This window comes from Rhyacophila brunnea, unplaced genomic scaffold, assembly GCF_057557595.1.
Source record: "Rhyacophila brunnea isolate RB1 unplaced genomic scaffold, BYU_Rbru_1.0 scaffold_17, whole genome shotgun sequence".
In the NCBI taxonomy this organism is placed as follows: domain Eukaryota; kingdom Metazoa; phylum Arthropoda; class Insecta; order Trichoptera; family Rhyacophilidae; genus Rhyacophila; species Rhyacophila brunnea.
Genome location: NW_028232827.1, coordinates 27,206,371 through 27,219,452, shown reverse-complemented (window position 1 = coordinate 27,219,452; position 13,082 = coordinate 27,206,371). Strand labels below are relative to the sequence as shown.

The window sequence follows — 13,082 nt, the reverse complement described above, 5'->3', positions numbered from 1 at the left end:
AATAGATAGGTAGTTGAAATATATAAGTACTTAGTTACCTACACACCAACATGGTAATATTAGTTTTAATCACTCTATATAATTATTCATATCATGGCATATTTGTAATAATTGTAAATGACAAAATCTGACATTTCAACGGCATGTGTTACCGTATCGGGAAAAACATGGGTCAAAAAATAACTTATATTATTCACTAATTGCGGAGACATTTAATCATTTTAATTAAATATTAATTGTGTATTTATAGTTATTGAATTTATTTTGTGTATTTTTCATATTTTTGTCATCGTTTAACAATTACAAAATAATTTACCTAAATTACGAAAAAGAGAATTTTTATATATAGTATTATTTTCAATATAAAACCAGAACGAAGCTATTGCAGATCTGGTGGACCATAGACAACTCGATCATGACTATAAAAGGCTTTCTGGATAGCGTTTTGTTGTAATTATGACAGACGATTGAGCATCGCGCTCTAAGTTGATACATGTTCGTGATAATTTATTTGTATATTATTATATATTTGAATATCAGTGACCTAGTGTTTCTTTAAAATAACTTAAATTATGGATATCTTTACCTAATCGTTGCATTTTGACTGCTTAAAAATACTATATAACGTAAAAAATAGAAAATTATATTTTAATTCTGAGCGTCTAGTGCGAGAACTTTGGGCGAGCACTAGCGAAATGGTCTATGGTCTCGGAACATTTGTAGACGAATGCGTTCGCTCGCCCACAAACCAAACGCACGGCACGCAGCTTCATTTAGCAATGCAACGGGTGGCGTCTAGATGTATCTATAGTATATGGTATCTATTCTATTTTCTCCACCTCATTCACTGCCGAAGATCTTAAGTCATATTTCATCGTGCATCGCGAATGGTACAGACAATCAGGGGGACATCGTGGCAGATGATTGGTATGGAATCTGCTGGTGCTGATTGGCTGTAAGGAATTCTGGTACCTATCTACTACCTATGTACTTATTAAATGCCGTCCCATATATATATTACTATGCTGTCGATTCAAAGAATCATCAAAAATAAATTGTTAACTACTATAAATAATATTATTATGTCAGTATTTACTGAACAATTGTATTGCTTATTTAACTTGACTTCTTCATGATTTTAATTATTATATCATTGTGTCTACATTTCAAAATCAGCCAAGTCCACCTTTAGGTATTTTTTTTTACTTTTTTGTGAATTGTTGAAGAACTACTGCTTTCTAACATTTCTGCATTATTGAAATATGGAATTTATTAATTTTAAATATTCTTTACTAGAAATAATATAAACTTTCACCCTTGTGACTGTGTATTTGTGAAAACTAAAAAGCTGTTTTTCTCATATTCATCTATTATGGACTTGGCTGATTTTGAAATCTAGCGACACTTTACAATCACGTAATACAATTTAGATACCTAGTGATGTATGAAGGGAAATATAATTTTATACGTAGCAAATGTCGTAAAAAATATATCGATTAAATTTAATGTCGCAAGTGAAGTTTACGACCTTTTGAAATCAGGCATATGATTTAGGCTTAACACTACGATTATTTACGACTAATTCAATTTCATTGCTATGAACAACTGCTATAAATTCAATATATTATTATGGTCATAACTACATTATACATTTAATAGAATGTGCGTATAAAGTATTAAACAAATCCATTAACAATTTGCTATAACGTCTCATTTACAATTGTTTTTTTTTTTTTTTAACAAAGTGTATCTAAATAATAAAATGCCTAATACATCAGTTTATTTTTTATAACCCTTTTCCTATTAAAATAATTTAGAGACAGTGAATTACAAAGGTACGTACTTACATAATTACCTATTTTTATTACTAATAACATCCATTAATTGCTATTTTTGACGATGTCCGATTATATAAATATGACGATGCTAAAAAGAAAAATAAAGGTCATCCGATATAATTATAGAACATCCACAAAAAGCACAAAGAAATTACCATTATGCCTCGTTTTAGAGGGCATGTCAAACTTCAAATTGCAATAACTCCATAACATAATTTCCAGACTTACCAATTTTTGGCAGTAATCTATGCTGTAAAACTTTTAAAATGCGCCAAAATTATCAAAAAATGCTTTATTCAAACCGATTATACCAAAACTATATGAATAAACATTTTTTAAATTCCAATTTTATCATCATTGTTAGGGTGTAGTGATTGTAGTGCCAAAATTAATGGCACTACAACCTTTGGTGGGTCTTGACCTCTTTCATATACTTCCTCGATTCTGGACGATTCGGGGCCGACACTCTCCAGTTGCTTTGACTGAGCATTCTTAAATCTAGTAGTGCAGTCCAGCCAATTTTATATGACTTGGATTTATTGAAAAAAGTGTTACTCAAAAAGAAATCGGCATATTGTTTTAATTAAAAAAGAGAATTGAAAAAAACAACGTCGTTTATTACTAATGTTGAATTATGTACTTATTGCTTATTGTTTGCCTCATATACATTCAATAATAGATCACTTATGAATTTTTGTGTTTTATATTAAGTAATTATGATGTTGTTGAGTGAAATTGCAATATTTTAGATGAAAATAACCGACGTATTAACAATAATTCTATGGGTAAATTATGGAATCGCATATCGAATATTAGCAGTGTTACCATATTTTGGAAAATCTCACTATATGTATATACAACCAGTACTTGAAGAACTGGCAAACAGAGGACATAATGTAACTATTATATCGACATTTGAAGAGAAAAATCCAAAATATCGAGAGGTAGTTGTGGAAAAAAAATCTAATGGAAAGCACGTAAGAAAAAAATATTTTAATAAGTGTACTTCATACATTTATTTCTTAATATATTTTTTTAATTATTGATACTAATACTTCGGAGTTATTGACACTCTAATAACCACCATCTTGGTATTTCATTGGCTTCTATTTGCAAAAAATTATATTTAACTTTTAATTCGTATTCCGCATCATAATATATAATATCGATTTTGGAAAAGAAAAGGGCGTAATCCAGAGAAATCAAATTTTATAGAAGGCACAAAAACGTTTCGGTCTAAGTTCAAATAAAAATAGACATAACCATGAAGTGCATGATAATTAATAATTTAGTTTTTTTATAATTAATATTAATTTAAAAGTAAAACAACAAAAATATTAGTTAAGACGTTTTTCCCACGTCTTTTTTTTTTTTTTAACTTATAGCTAAATTTAGATAATAAATCGGCATTTTTAGTTTAGATCTTTTGAACACAACATTATTATGCAATTAAACTTATTTTGAAAAAAACTGAGGGTTACGCCTTTTTTCATTTCTTAAGTCGATATTTATGTAAAAACTGCAATTTTATTAAACCAGACGGTAATTGATTGAATTTATAATATTAACACTTTTACAGTTAGCAATGCAGATGCCATAAACTCTTTTGTCCATAGTAATTTTGCACACAAAATTCAATATGCATGGGATGGAATGTTACATGTTACTGGCTCAGTTTTGAACTCTTCATCAATGCGAGACTTTATAAATACAGACAACTCTAGCTACGACCTGATCATCACGTCAACTTATACCAAGAAGTCTACTACATGTTATCCTACAAGTACAATGTGCCTATAGTAGGCTTTAGCGCGATGGGATTTACCCAACAGATTGCTGACACCATGGGGAATCCATTGTTTTTTAACTACATGCCGCATGAATATTCACTACATGGACCAGACAATATGACATTGATGCAGATAATTAAAAACATGTTTTCAACCGTGTACGAATTGATTGGACGACAAGTGTATTGGTTGCCGAAACAACAAGACTTAGCAGAGAAATATTTCAGTCATTTACCACAGCCACTTCCAAAATTGAAGGATTTGGAAAAACATATTTCTATGGTTTTTATAAATAAACATTTCAGTTTTGATACAGTAAGATCGCTTGTTCCGGGGATAGTTGAAATTGGAGGAGCTCACATTAAAAAACCGAAAAAACTTCCAAAAGTATGTTTATACTGAACATATATTATAATATTAGATAGTTTCATACTTATTAATTGAGTTAATATTTACTTGGTTGACTCCCATTTAAAAAATGCGACTCCTTAATCTGCAAACCCGCTAACTCCATTTAGGAAAAATTTTCAGGAGGGAGAGAAAACAAAATAATTTAACTATTTACATATCGAGCGGAATTTAAAAATTCCAAAAATACACTTGGATTTTTTTTCAAATAAGCTACACTATGAATTAATATACTATTTTAGCTCCCCTTTATATTCGTCTATAAAAAAAATGTATATAAAGAACGGAGTTGTTCCATTTATGATTTTGGAAATTTGGCAAATTTGTGTGAAAAACATTAACGTATTTATTTACTAATAGGTTTAGTTAGGAGTTTGAAATTTATTCAGTATAGATAACAATACGTTTTATAACAAATGCCATCAAAATCTCATTTTTGGTCAAAAGTGCAGTTGGCTGGTTTGCAGATTAAATAGTCGCAATGTCGGTTGTAATAACATTATCAAGCCAAAAAAAAACTACATAACATCTTCCGCTTAAGGATAACATTCATAGAATAAGATGGTATCATAATTATTTCTCCCCCACCATGCAATTATTCTACAACTTGGAAACCGGATTAATTAAAAAATATTAATTTACTTTCATACTGGTTGTTAAATATTGTTTTGGTGTATCTATTTTATTCTATGCAATGAGGCTAAGGAATTACCATAATAACATTTATATACAATAATTAAACCCAAATGGGGTACATTTGACAATAATTATTAACATACTAAGTATACAATAAAATTAATATTATTTTGACGCCCACGATCACCGAGCGGCTTACGCGTCTGCTTATAAGTTCGAATCCTGGGTCTGTCAAATTCACATATTATTTTTCAATTTGTGTTTGGAGTATTGACACAATAGGTTGAGCAATTGACTAACATCCATTTCTCGTAAATACAAAAATTCTTGAATAAAAACCTCCTCTTTGTTATATTAATTATAGTAAGGATTAAGAATACTAAGTATGGTAAATATTATTCATTTTTTCCATATATATTGCTAACAAATTCCATATAAAATATCTTTATTTGTGATATTTATCAGCTTCAAAATACAAACATAATCCGTTTTACTATTTTTTTTTAAATTAATGACACATCGGAAATGTATCAATAGTTTATTGGATTATTTACATTAATAAAACAATTTTTTGTTACAAAGGCAATTTTTTTATTATTTTCATTAGTAAAACCATGCATTAAACATGCGTGTTACAAGGGAAAGTCACGATAGGGGTGATTTTTTTTCAGTATCTGCTTAAGTATATGGACGAAGCAAAAGATGGGGTGATTTTGGTTCAAACTTGCAATCTAAAGATCTGCCAGAAGAAAAACTTCAAATATTCCTCAGAATCTTTCGAAAACTTAAGCAGCGTATTATATGAAAATGGGAAGATGATATTATGAACGGAAAACCGGATAATGTTCTTATAGGAAAATGGTTGCCTCAAAATGACATTTTGGGTATGTAAGCAATTCTATAAAACTATTATAAATAACACTAATAGCCTGGGATGAACTTTGGCTACCTCTAACAATCTTTACTACTATCGCTGGTTTTCTGTTTTAGATTGAAAGTTGAGCATCTTGAGTCTGAATGGATTTTGACACTTCGTTTAACCATTAGGCGCCGGTCTCATAGAATCGGGCGTGCGGGGCGCTCGCGCATATTTTGAAATTTCGGCGGTGAATCAACAGGAATACAATTCAGCGTACACAGCGTATGACGAAGATGCTTTATATTTCAACGCACAGAGAGTAGAGCGCGGCATCCTTTGACGTCATAGCGCGACAATAAAACGAAAATACTATATATTCAAATACGTCAGGGCCTATTGGATGTGACCAGCGAAAGAGGTGCGACGGTCTCTAATTTACTTGGCTGTCGGGAGCGTCATCGTACAGGCGCGCCGTTATTTCGCATATTATAGTTTATTCTACACAGTGCGCTTAAATCGCTCATTGCAAATATTAACTTACTACTCTAGCACAATGACATCATCGTGAAAATGAATTTAGAGCCGACAAATAAATTAATAAATTTTATTGCTTTGCTTTACGCTGCTTTTTACATAGGTGAGAGGTAATGCGCGGCAAGAAACGTGTGATTATAGTTACGTATTCACGCTTCTCGCGCCGACTGCGACCCGGTCGCCGCGATTCGCTCCATTTGATGGGCACTATCGCTTAGTGTTATGAATTCTCAGTACTTTTTTGTTCCTCTGGTTTTAAAGACTTGCAGTCAGATTGGCACTAGTGGACAAAATGTCCTCAATAGTTAAATTAAGAAGATGGGACCAGAATAGAGACGTTATTGGTGCAAACAATATTATTTTAGTAAATACTTGTATATACTCGATAATGTTTACAATTATGACGTACTACACGAAAGACGTGATATATTTTTTTCAGCTCATCCTAATATAAAATTATTTATATTTCATGGAGGATTATTAAATACACTAGAAGCAACTGCCAGGGGAGTTCCCAGTATTGGAATACCAATATGTGCAGATCAATACTTAAATACAGAAAAGGTGGAGAAAAGAGGTTATGGGATAAAGGTTCCGTATGTGTATTTAACTGACGAGACTCTGGAAAACGCTATAAATGAATTAATTGATAATCCCCACGCTATAAAGAGACGGCCGAAGAGTTTGCTAAGAGATTTAATGATAGGCCCATGACTGCGATGAATACAGCTATATATTACAATACGGAACAAAGGAGCTGATTTCATGAGATCGCCAATAAATAAAATGTCATTTTTTGAGTATTATTCTTTCAATGTAGGATTTGTGGCAATATTATTATTTATATATATCTTTATTAGTGTTATTATATTTATGAAATGTGTGAAAAATTTACATAAATGTTTCAAAATACACAAAAAATAAAAAAAAAATAAAAAAATCTGTGTGTGTAGTGAAGTAATTCTTCTTTGGCGTAACAAAATAAAAACAAAACTTGTGATAAACTAAATTCTTCGACTAGCTCTTCATTATCTTGTTAAATTATTACACACTCAAGAAAAAGGGCTGCTTATTGGAACCCCGTCGGTTTATTTCTATACACTTTAATTTATATTACTAAATTATTTAATTATTTCTCGTTGTTTTTATTTTTAAAGTAACAACTGTCACTCTGACGTGTAAACGTTTGTTTACGTAAGGAATTGCAAATGGCCGACAATAATAAATTCGTTGCCTAGGCAATGGAACAATAATTCTAATTGGTCCGGTACTCCAAACATGGACTCTCTAATATACGCTATTTTTTGTTACTATATCAATCTGAAACAATGGAAATTTGACATACAGAGAGAAATACTAAAAAACATAGGTGTCATCGATGTACTTTTAAAAATAGTGGAAATTAAGCATTCGATTGGAACCTGACAGGATAGAAATTCTAGCGAGGGCAGGGCGATAGGCGGAGCCTCCCAATGGAGATTAAGCCGCCGAACGGAGACAACGCCACTTGTAATAAAATAACTAGTTAAAAAAATATATAACTGATTTTATTTCTGGAGATGAGATAATTATCTATAAAAAAATTTAGTAAACAAATAAGTAGTGACATTTAGTGGAATACTACGTATAAAAAGTATAAATAAAAACTTATATTACTAAGTAAATAATAATGTATAATAATTAATAGGATAATTATTTAGTTTATTTCATAGATAAACTTTCAATTAGAAAAAAGAACGTTTATGCTCCCCTCTACAATGGGCCAAGCAAGGTGAATGTTGGCGCCATTTGATGCGTGTTGAAACACTGACTGCGTCGATGTACTACAAATATTTGGCGGTCATAATGGTATACAACACGTATTTTGTTCTATGCGTAATAAGCATACACGTACATTCGCCTGATTTGGCCCAATGTGAAGAGGAAGCACTAAAAGACGAGCGTTAATTAAATCATCGTTTGGTTATACATATGGAGATTACATACCTACTATAAAATAATCACAATATTTATATTGTTTTAAAAATAGGTAAGTATGTATCAAATTCAATATACACATAATATGTACATTAAGTTATGATTAAAACTTATTCATCGATGACTCGTGTATATTTGACATTAGCTAATTTATGACTCACGTAAAACTATTTTGTTTACTGCGTACCTTTTGATAATAACATTTTTTATTTACTAGTTGGAGTTGCCACTTCATAGCCTTGTACTTGTAGCTTAAGGATGATGACAATGTCGTAATATATTCAAAAAATATTTTTTTACATAATATCTATATTATTATCTATTTATTAATACATACATTTAATACAAGTGAATATAATTTGATTTATTTTTATACGAGATAATTAGGTATTAGATATTATATAAGTGTAGTAAAAAGTGCAAAAAAGTGTACAGTTATAAGGCGTAGGTATACCACTTAGATAAAAAAAAAACCTCAGTAATTAATGATACTATATAGCAGTGCTCCGCAACCGGTGTGCCGCGAGACGATACTAGGTGTGCTGCAGAGCATTGCTTAAAAAACACCAATAATATTGTATATTAGACAATACTTACTTAATAGCCAAATTTGCGTACAGGGCTGGAAATACATTTGAGCACCTACATGAACTTCCTAAAACAATGCAAGGTCAGAATGAAAATATATTGACGTGATCTGATAAATTAGAAGGAGTTAAGACAAGCATCTCTACACATATACCAAAAGACCTACCAGACCACCAATGAAAACTTTTACGTCCATTGGAACAAGCTCAGGTATCATATTATTAATTATTTATTTTATTGATAATGCAAATACATGGGAATATGGTTGGTTCTTCGTCGTGCGTTATGTATTTTCAATTATTTATCAAATAAGTATGTAATGTAATTTTGGTGCATGTCCCCCACAAGGTGGGGGGCTCTAGCCTGGGGGCCTAAGCTCAGGGAGGCGGCGTGGCAGGTCAAGCAGATGAATGAGATAAACACAAATTACAAATTTGCTCTAATAACAAAAAAAGTCGCATGTGGAGCTGATTTCCTCCGCTAACCCGAATATTTTAACACATACGATTATGGGATACAATTTATTATTATTGTGTCAATACTCGACAAATAATTTATTATTGTTAATCCGACAACTAACCATAATTCAAGTAGATGTATTAATTAATAAATACAAAAAATCGCTAAACATAGATTAATTTTACCTATCACACTGTCTTTAACTATAGCGATAGGTAGGGGGGCACCGAAGATTCTGGCCTGGGGTCCATGTTTTGGTGTATACATTGTTTTACGTGTGGTGTGCCGCGGATTTCTGGATAGACCTTTAGTGTGCCGTGGGTGAGAAAAGGTTGCGGAGCGCTGCTATATAATATATATTATTATGACTTGTTGGTTTGATTTTTCAGTGAAATATTTATTATTTTAGATTTATTTCATACCCGATGGCAATTTTAGTATATTGTAAAAAATATTACTTTTCTGAACGATCACATTTATCGTTTAATATCATTATAAATCAATAGTTTCAACATGTGAATAAAAACTATAATAATTTTGTCATCACACTTTGTCTCCTTAACTGCAAAGCACTGTAAGTTTTTAAATAAAGTTTCATTCTTAACAAAAAATATACTTAAATAAAAATCAGTACTTTTTGCTGAAAGGTAACATCATGCAACTTAAGGTTAAAAAATAAAGGGATTCTAAATAAAATTATATATATATATATTTTACCTTGTTCAATCTTAAGATCATTTATCAATTGCATAATCTGCACATCAGCTAACTCCATTTTGGCAAATTGATCACGAAGGAGAAAAAACATAATAAATTAACTATCGGCCGAAATTTAACAATACCTATAATTCACTTTTTTTTACATATAAGCTGAACTATGAATTTATACACTATTTTAACTTCCATTACCTATATAAAATAATGAACCACTGAGTGAACCGCAAGTGTTTCTGTGGATAACTAAAATATTATTATAGATCGCGTAAGGGGTAAATAATAGTAATTATATATAATTGTGACTAGGAAATCCAATCCCGAGCCATAATTCTGATCCCGAGATTTCGGGATTAGAATTTGACAATCCCGGGATCCCGGGACTGGTCCCGGGATTGGCATTTGTTCCATTGTTATTATAATTTTTTTTATATTTACAAATAACATTGATAAAATCGGTCAAAAATAAATCTAGTATAGTTTATACTATGTAAGACATTAAATTTATTGTTAATATTGTATACGTTCAATCTTGGAAATACACAAGCTTAACGGAGTAAATAATATAGTAATTTAAATAATAATGTGAATTTAATAGGAGATTGCTGTTTCTGATAGTAAAGACTTAATGAATGGATTAGCGAGATTTAAAATATTAAAGCAAATAATCATGGCGTATATATGGCATTTCCGCTTCATAAATCTAATTAGTCAGCCAAATATGAAACTGCCGTAAAACGTATGATATCATGGTGGAATTACTTTGTTAAAAGTGCGAAGCATCATTTTTTCCAATCTTTCCATTTTTAATAATTTACGTGAAAAAATAAAATGAATCGGCAACCTACACATGGGTAGGTATAAATCAAACTTCATTCAAACTCAGTTTATTTCTAATGTAGCTTTTTTTTTAATAAAAGTATTTTTTCTGTTATATTTTCGCTTCTATTTTATTTTCCATAAAAATTGATAAAAAAATCAATCCCGAAATCCCGGGATTATGTTTATCAATCCCGGGATTCATTGGTATCGAAAATAGCTCAGGATCCCGGGATGGGAATCCCTAATTGTGACATGTTTGTTTATAAATTGATTTAGAAAAAATTGCGTTAAATGAAATAATCTCCAAATCTTAAAATATTGATTTGTTGGCCATGTGCAGCAGAGGCGATTATAATGACACACGTTCCACTTTATTACATAAGTAAATTTTGATACCACGCGAAAGAAGATAGTAAATTCTTAACTGTTTGAATTAATTGTGTAATTACAAAGGATAACAAATACCATCAGGAAAAAATGAGTAATTGAATCAGATTCAGGTGGAATATTTTCTTATTCCGTGAAAAGGGTGGTGAAATGGAAAACTCTTCTCTGAAAAAAAACTTTTATCTTAGATAAACTTAGATTATTTTTAAAAGGAAATAGTTATGTAGAAAAAAACGAGGATAGCTATAACACGAAAAAAAAACTACGAAATTAATTATGGATGAATGCTGTTCCTAATTTTACAAAAAATACTTTGTCATATCAACCATTATTACAAATAAGTTTTTTGGCACATAAGTATATCAAAAAGGTTTGCCAACCCTAGAATAGTATATCGAAATATAGTATCATGCCCAGATAAATACCTAGTTAAACATGTTGTAATGTTATACAGCATTCACAATTGTTCAATATTTCACGACGTTCAAGTTATATTAGCATATTTTTGAATAAACGAGAATATTTGAATACAACATTATGTCGATATTATCACAGGTTGTCTAAGTTTTTCCATCGCATTAGAATAAAATAATAATGTAGTTAACCAACCAAAGTTTCACATAAGAATATAGAGGCAATTTTACTACATATTAGTAATAATAATATTAAGTGTTTATTTTTGTTAATACCCAATACATTATCCATATTATTTTTCATATTAGGGTGTAAATAGATACGTGTTTTTATAATTTATTATATAACTTGATGGGAACGCTATGTTATTTGGTAAATTGTATTCTTTATAACATATTTATTTATTTATTATGTATTTTTACCTAAAAATAAATAAATAAAAATAAAAAATAAAAAAGCCTTTTTATTTCTTACAAACAAAAGTAAATGACAGTTGATTGACTATATCTAATGAATATATATATAACCTATGAATATATCTATTATGTATATATATCTACTTATTTTCTAGTTTATATAATATTAATTATTATTATTTTTTTATATTTTTGTGTAATACATATTATATATATTAAGATTTTTTGTTTTGTATATAATACTATTAGATAATGTTTATAAATTAAACAGTGATATGTAATTAGTTTGATTGGTTTGTAAGAACCCCTATACGGGTGAAGGCCTCCTCCAAAGAGTCCCACTGTCTTTATGATGTCATCTTGCCATCTCGCATGGGGTCTTCCTCTATAGCATTTCTCTTTTGGGCCGTGAAGTAATAATTTTTGTCCATCTCTCATCTTGTAGTCGCGCTACATGACCCGTCCATTTCCATTTAAGTCTGAGAGCATAGATTAGAGCGTCTGTGGCTTTTGAAATATTTCTTATTTTTGTGTGTCTTATTTTTTTTCTTTTGTTGATATTTAACATATTACGTTCCATACCACGTTGGCAGCTGGTGATTTTGTTCTTTACTATGCTAGAGTATCTCCAGGTCTGACAGGCATAATAAGCATGGCAGGAGACATGAGTTCAATACTCTAGTTTTTATCTTTGCTGTCATATTGCCTTTAAATATTTCCTTTAAGCTCCAGTATTTATTCCAAGAACTTTGTATTCTTCTTTCTAATTCCAGCTCATTGTTTTTCCTGTCAAAACAAATTTGTTTCCCCAGATAGGTGTAATTTTGTCGACTGAAATTTTTGATTCTGTGCTGTTCGTCATTAGCATTGTTTTTGATAGGTTCATTTCTAAACCGACTTGTTTGCTGACTTCGTTCAGTGTATGGACCATGAGTTGTAGTTGTGTGCCTGTTTCTGATAACATAACCAAATCATCGGCAAAACGGAGGTGACTAAGATATTTTCCATCGATATTCAATACATATTTTTTACAGTCCAGTTTTCTCATTATTGATTCTAGGATGGCAATAAATAGTTGCGGAGACAGGGGGTCGCCTTGTCTTACCCCTCTGTTAATAGGAAAGCTTGGTCCAATTTTTTCCAGTTTCACTTTACCTTTATTGTTCAAATATATGTTTTTAATTACTTGTATGTATACATTATCTACACCCTGCTCTTTCAGTGTTTCCCAGATGCTTAA

The 13,082-nt window shown here is 30.6% G+C and overlaps 1 protein-coding gene and 1 pseudogene across 1 annotated transcript in view; one reads left to right on the top strand and one right to left on the bottom strand.

Annotated features, from left to right (window-relative positions):
* The window catches only part of LOC147073889 (uncharacterized), a 670,186-nt gene that overhangs the window by 235,561 nt on the left and 421,543 nt on the right, over positions 1–13,082 (bottom strand). The window lies entirely within an intron of this gene.
* On the top strand, positions 4,518–6,826 carry LOC147073904 (UDP-glycosyltransferase UGT5 pseudogene; annotated as a pseudogene).